This window comes from Drosophila miranda, assembly GCF_003369915.1.
Source record: "Drosophila miranda strain MSH22 chromosome Y unlocalized genomic scaffold, D.miranda_PacBio2.1 Contig_Y2_pilon, whole genome shotgun sequence".
Lineage (NCBI taxonomy): Eukaryota > Metazoa > Arthropoda > Insecta > Diptera > Drosophilidae > Drosophila > Drosophila miranda.
The window spans coordinates 9432965-9440274 of record NW_022881614.1 but is presented as its reverse complement, the minus strand read 5'-3'; the positions used below and the strand labels follow the sequence as shown (position 1 = coordinate 9440274).

At 52.0% G+C, this 7310-nt stretch overlaps 1 pseudogene; it reads left to right on the top strand.

Annotated features, from left to right (window-relative positions):
• Positions 1–244: 244 nt before the first annotated feature.
• LOC117193000 lies at positions 245–6013 on the top strand (annotated as a pseudogene).
• Positions 6014–7310: the final 1297 nt, after the last annotated feature.

The following is a 7310-nucleotide window of genomic DNA, read 5'->3' as shown; positions in this document are numbered from 1 at the left end:
CCATCCCAGTCCGAGTACCCGTGGCATACATATGTACATACATATGTATTCAGTTCTCGCTCTAGCTCCAAATTAAACCATACTTCGTTCTGCCAACGGTTGTGGCCACCTACTTCTCCAAAGGTTTAATTTGATCCGAGCAAGCTCCTGCGGTCAACCTCCGATCCAGTGTATATATTCCTACCTCTCCCAGCTACCAGCTGAGCTTTGGTTGCTGACATATGCACAACAATCATAAATTCATATGCTTGCAATTGGTTTGTTGTTTTTTTTTCCATGCTCAACGCTCCATCGGTTTTCGGTTTTATAAATAGAGAAAATAAATCACTGCGTCTCCGTATTTAACTAATTATATTGCCAACAAAAATAAGACACGATCCATACATACGGCACCACATATATATTTATCTTACATATACATACATACGTACGCATTTTAAAATTATACATATTGCATATAAAACGGTCATCCACCGTTTTAACCGTTGTTTTACATCTCGCCAAAAAGTTGGGTCGTCAACCCAAGCCACGGTACATAGCACTTACATCCATACGCACACACATACAAGCAGCAGCAGCGGTGCATTCGTTTCGTTTTTCCTTTCGCTTTCGCTTCTCCACCGTTTGCTTGCGCTGTTGTTGGTGGGAGAATATTTTTCGGTTCCGCGCTTGACCGTAACGGAACGCCAAGTGTAGCGCTACCGAGCACTCCGAGGGTATATTGTTTTCAACATTCGTTTGCAACCGACTCTATATAGGGGTACCTTGTGCATCCATATCATTGCTCATCCTTATTAGTCGCTCTTGGTTGGCCCTTTGTTTTTTATTTGATCGTAGTATTTTATATTTATATATTCCGGCCACGGTGCCCGACTTCTACTATATAAATACTCGCGATAAATCCCGCCAAGGCCACATAACCACGGTTCGTCGCTCACAACTTCCACTTCTCCATTTCCGGTCACCTGCTTTGCGACTCTGATACGCGCTATCGCAAATCCATCAGCCAACCATGCCCACTGGTGAGAAGAAATCTCGCAAGAAGTTTAGGCGGGGGAGTTCGCTGAGTTTGACCCATCCACCCAGCTCCAACGGCTCAATCACTACGCCCACAGCTTCCCGTCCGGCCCCAGCTGAGCGAGGTCCGACCACGTCCAGGGCTCACACACCACATGCCTTTGAGGCCTTGTTGCTCCCCTTGGTCGTCCCTCGCACGGTTCCGAGCACTATGGCCCAATCGGTCGCCAGTTCCGCACGGTCTAAGTTTGCCTTGGCTGCAAGCAGACTGACACGCTTCGACCAGAAGCTCAGCGCTCCAGATGCTAGCACACCAACCCGCTCGCTCTCCCAAGTCCATCGAGATCAACTCCGAAGCCTGTGGGCGAAGGTGGACGCGGAGTTCGAGGCCTGTGTGGAGGCGATAACGGAAGTAGATCCAGAGGGGGCAGCTGACGTCCAGGGGATGTACGATGACTGCTACGCGGTCTACGCGCAATGCCTTGCCGAACTGAACGATCAGCTCGAACCCCCGACTGTCCCTCACACGCCTCAACTGGCCATTCAAGTGCCGACTTCCGGCGGTTGCCGTCTTCCTCCATGTGACACTGATGTTTTCAGTGGGGACTACCAGCAGTGGCCCACGTTCCGAGACCTGTTCACCGCCATATATATAGAGAACCCGAGGTTGGCTCCAGGAGAAAAACTGTTCCACCTCAAAAAAAAAACAAGCGGTGAGGCCCACGACATAGTGGCACAGGCTCCACTCACGAACGAAGGGTTCGCGTCCGCATGGAGCGCCCTCCGTGAGCGTTTCCAAAACAAGAGGCTGATACTCAAAGCCCAGCTGAAGATCCTTTTCAGTCTGCCCCAAATCCGCACCGAGTCAGCTGCAGCGCTAAAAGAGCTTCAGAGGGCCGTCCACAAGTGCCTTACGACACTCAACCACTCCGAGGTCTCCACAGACAGCATTTTCGCTGACGGAGTGTTAGTGTACCTCATATCCGCGAAGTTGCCGAAAGCGACTTTGGAGCTTTGGGAGCAGTCCGTGACACACAAGTCCGAAATTCCCACCTGGCACGCTATGGACAAGCTCCTGGCAGAGCGGTACCTGTCTCTCGAGGTGACCGAGGATGGCCATCCAGGCATGGAGACTCAGGCCCACTCCAGGGCGAGTCTACCCATGTCAGAGAGTTCAAAGGGCAATCTCAACCCATTCCGTTCCCAAGGGAGCCCTGTTGCAAGGCGGGAGCACTCGTTCGGAACAACTGTGGATCCGAAGCGGAGAACGTGTGATCTTTGCTCCAAAGAGAACCATCCGATCCGGGTATGCCCTCAATTCCTTCAGATGAGACCTGATGCTCGCTCCAGCTATATTTAGCAAAAAATGCTTTGCTTAAACTGTTTCGCAAGAGGTCACCAGATTCGTGAATGCCAAAGCGCCCACAACTGCAACACGTGTGGAGACCGGCATCATACGCTGCTGCACCGTGGCACTCCAGTTTCCAGCCAATCCGCCCAACTCCGTACCACTTCCGACTCCTGCCGAAGCTCAGCCTAGCGTTCAGAACTATTTCGCCTCCGGCAAGAGGGCGGTACTCCTGGGCACGGCTATTATTAATATTTGCCACTTGGGGACAAACTTTCGCGCCCGCGCTCTAATCGACCCGGGCTCCGAGGCGACGTTCATTACGGAACGTCTCTTCCAGATCATTAAGTTGCCATTCCGACTCGCCCAGGCACAGGTCTCGGGCCTCAATCAGACCATATCCGCTCAGTCCAAGAAGCTCTGCCATTTTTCCATCCGCACCCCGACTAAGCCGGGCTTACACTTGGACGCCACAGCCTATGTCCTGCCGGAACTATCAGGCAGCCTTCCCTCCCATCCGATCCCGCAACACTCGTTGCGAGACTTGCCGAACCTGCCATGGGCAGACCCGACATTTTACGCAAGCTCACAAATAGATGTCCTGATTGGTGCCGACATCCTTCCATGTATCCTCTTGAGCGGCTCACAGACGAACATCTGTGGATCTCTCCTCGGACAGGAGACCATTTTCGGATGGGTTCTTACAGGCCCAGTGCCAAACACGGTACAAGGCAGGGTCGCATCCTTCTCCACGCAAATTTCCACCGAGCTAGAGACTCCGTTAGACAAACTCCTCACAAAGTTTTGGGAGGTGGAGGACATTCCTACTAAAATAGAAAGTGAATCGGATTCGTACTGCGAAAGAAATTTCCTCCGAACTACGTCAAGAACGCCAAGCGGGAAATACGTCGTCACGTTACCGTTTCGCGACCCAGATCATCTCGGATCAGATCTGGGGTATTCAAGGTCAACCGCGCTGGCCCAGTTCCTAAGAAACGAAAATCGCTTGAAAAGAAACAGTCCCCTACAGGAGCAGTACGACACCGTAATCCAAGAATACCTAGAGCAGAAGTTCTTCCGACTCATGGGTCCTCAACCTACTACCTGCCGCACCACGCTGTCTTCAAGCCTGATAGCACCACCATCCAGCCCGTCGACTAACGGTATCAGCTTGAATGACCTTCTGCACCCCGGCCCTGTTCTCCAGTCCGACTTAACCCTTCAGATCCTGAAGTGGCGCTACTACCGGTACGTCTTCAATGCTGACATCACCAAGATGTATCGGCAGATTTGGGTAGATCCGAAGCACACCCCCTTCCAGCGAATTTTGTTTCGCAACAAGGAGGGCGAGATACGCGACTATGAGTTGCAAACTGTCACCTTTGGAGTCAATTGTGCTCCCTTTCTCGCCATCCGGGTGTTGCAACAGCTTGCAGACGATGTCCAGTCCCGATTCCCAAGAGCCAGTCACATCATTCGGTCCTGTATGTATGTCGACGACGTCCTAGCGGGAGCAGACTCTCCCACTGAGGCTCAACTAGCTATCCGCGAGTTACAGCCCGCCCTGAGTTCTGCCGGGTTTCCACTGAGAAAATGGACGTCCAACCACAAGGATATCCTGACTACCATTCCGAATGACCATCTCCTTCACACCGACTTCCTTGAACTCGAGGCAGAACGCACAGCCAAGACTCTCGGAATTCGCTGGAAGGCGACAACAGACGATTTCTTCTTCGTTCCGCCAGAACTGGCATCTACGGCATCCAACACCAAGCGAGCGGTGCTTTCCCAGATAGCAAGGTTGTTCGACCCTGCGGGCTGGTTGGCGCCTTTCATTGTCCGGTCAAAGATCTTTATGCAAGAGATCTGGTTGCAAGAAGTGGGATGGGACGAAGATCTTCCGACCGAGATGCGTCAGCGCTGGCAGAGTTTTCTGCGGAGCTACTCCGCTCTCGATCAGATCCGCATTCCAAGGTGGATTGGCTCCGAACCAGCTGTAAGGGTCGAGCATCACGGATTTTGCGATGCGTCCGAAAAGGCGTACGGTGCGGCGATCTACGTACGCATCGAGACTGACCACCTGGTCAAGGTGCAGTTGCTTACCGCGAAAACACGAGTCGCACCCGTTAAGACTGTATCGCTCCCCCGGTTAGAGCTGTGCGGCGCCGTGCTGCTGTCCGAAATGGCGACGGCTATCCTGCCAAATATGCCAAGCGCACCTACAACCTGTTACTTCTGGACAGATTCCGCTATAGTCCTGTCCTGGCTGAAAAAGCCTGCTTGCCACTGGGCTACCTTCGTGGCCAACCGAGTGACCAGAATTTCGCAAGCCACCGGGGTCGAGAATTGCGGTCACGTTCCGTCCACACAAAATCCCGCCGACCTCGCCAGCAGGGGCGTATCCTTACAGGAGCTCGTCGAGAACCAACTCTGGTGGCACGGACCAGCGTGGTTGCAAGGGCCCCGTCATCAATGGCCAGCCCAAGGCGGGGACGATCCCGTGATAACCCTCGAGCAACGTGCTCTGAAGGTTCATTTTGCACCGAGCCCATCCGAAGACTTCCTCGATCGGTTCTCCAATCTGGAGAGAGCCCTGCGAGTCCGTGCTTATGTCCTTCGCTTCACAAAACGCTGCCGGAAGCTGGTCACCGGACAAGAGGACCACCTTGCAAGCGAAGACATTACCGAAGCTGAGCGCACTCTTATCCTAGAGACTCAGCGCAGGGAATACTCCCCAGCACATCACTGCCTAAGCGAGAAGCGGCCAGTGCCAAGGTCAAGTTCTATCCTGAATTTCAACCCGTTCCTAGACCAACATGGGCTCATAAGAGCATGTGGCCGTATCGCAACTTCTACCTTTCTGAAGTACGACGAACGGCATCCCATTATTCTGCCGTACCGCTGCCGGCTATCCCGCCTTCTCGCGCAATTCACCCACCGGATAACTCTTCATGGCGGGAACCAACTAATGGTGCGACTTATCCGATCCAAGTTCTGGATTCCCAAGGTTCAGAAACTCATGAAAGGGGTGGTAAACTCCTGCAAGGTATGCGTCATCCACAGACAGAAGTTGCAAGCCCAAATGATGGGTGATCTTCCTACGGAACGAACCTCCTTTTCCAGACCGTTCACGCACATCGGAATTGACTACGCGGGTCCCTTCGAAATACGGAATTACACAGGCAGAGCGTGCCTGATAACCAAGGGGTATGTGTGTGTGTTCGTGTGTTTTTCCACGAAGGCGATCCATTTGGAGCCCACGTCGGATCTCACGACCGAGAAATTTCTTGCAGCGTTCGCTCGTTTCGTCGCACGACGAGGGTGTCCGCAGCGCATTCACTCCGACAATGGCAAAACTTTCGTTGGTGCCGCCAAGGTGCTTTCCCGTGACTTCCTAGAAGCATTCAAGGGCTCGATTACTGATGCGTACAGCCATCACCGGGTTTCGTGGCGTTTTATCCCACCAGGAGCTCCACACATGGGAGGTCTGTGGGAAGCCGGGGTGAAGAGTTTCAAAACTCTCTTTTACAAAGCCACGTCCACTCGGAAGTACACTTTCGAAGAGCTTTCCACGCTTCTCGCAAAGATCGAAGCATGCCTTAATTCCAGGCCGCTCTCGCCGATGTCCGAAGATCCAACTGAGTTGCTGGCCCTTTCTCCCGGGCACTTCCTTACCGCGGGACCCTTGATGTCCACGGCCGAACCCGAAATAAAGGGTGACCTTAAATCAATAATCAATCGATGGCAGCATTTAAAGGCGCTCACCCAACAGTTTTGTCAGCGGTGGAAAGAGGAATACCTCAAAGAGCTCCACAAGCGCACTAAGTGGCAGACGCCAAACCTCCAGGTTGGGGATATGGTTGTCGTCAAAGAAGACAACCTGCCCTCCCATGAATGGCGGCTCGGGAGAGTCCAGTCCGTGTATCCCGGCGCTGACGACAGAGTCCGTGTGGTAGATATCCTTACTGCCCGCGGGGTCCTTAAAAGGCCTGTTGTAAAGGTCGTTCTCCTCCCAGTAGAACGCCCTAGTTCCGTCCAACAATAACGCGAATGTACCTTCCAAAGCTCCAAGTTTCATTACTAATACTTCTTCGACCACTGGAATCAATATCTAATTATCGTGACGGTCACTTTGAACAATTGAGTTGCATGAACTGCATGTGTGCACCGTTCTCTCTCTGTATTCGTATATTCAGTGCATTGCCTCATTATCTTTGGACCTTATTTCCACCTCCGTTCCTCTGATGCATCTGAATCGCATTCTCATTTCAACAGCATCTCGTCCCGTCTCATCTCATCTCGACTCAATTCAATTTATTTGTTGTCTTTGAGCCGGGGCTTCTAGTGTGCGCCCTTTGTACCTTTCCCTCACCGTAAACGACAATTTTTGTTACTGCAAATTTAATGCCGAATCGTGTCGGAGAGAGATAGCGTGCCGAGGACCAGACCAGTGAGGAAACCGCAGTATCGGTTTTTGACCCTCTCTTTCTAGCTTGTGGCAGGACTGTACTTGGTTTTTGGTTTCACACATAGCTCATACATACATGATGCATGCAGAATACAGCGGCATGAGGCAGCGAAGCTAAAAACTCAGTTGAGTGCAAGAACCAAGAACAGGCTAAGGGTTATAGAGAGAGGGAGAGACAGAGAGAGGGAGAGAGAGAAAGAGAGGGAGAGAGGGAGGTGTAAAGATGAGGATGGCAGAGTGGAGAAGTGTATAGATTGTATAGTGGAGTGCACAAAAGTGTAGAGAACGGTGTGAAGTGGCATGATGCAAGGTTAGGTGAGAGCCAAAGTAATTTTTGAAACGACAAAGTGATATATTAGCGTACTCAACTTTACAAAAGAAGAAAGACGGAGAAGTGCGGAGTGTGGAGTGTGGAGAGTGTAGAGAACTTAACAGTCGACTGCACACACACTGGTCTTGCCACGACGACACTTGAGG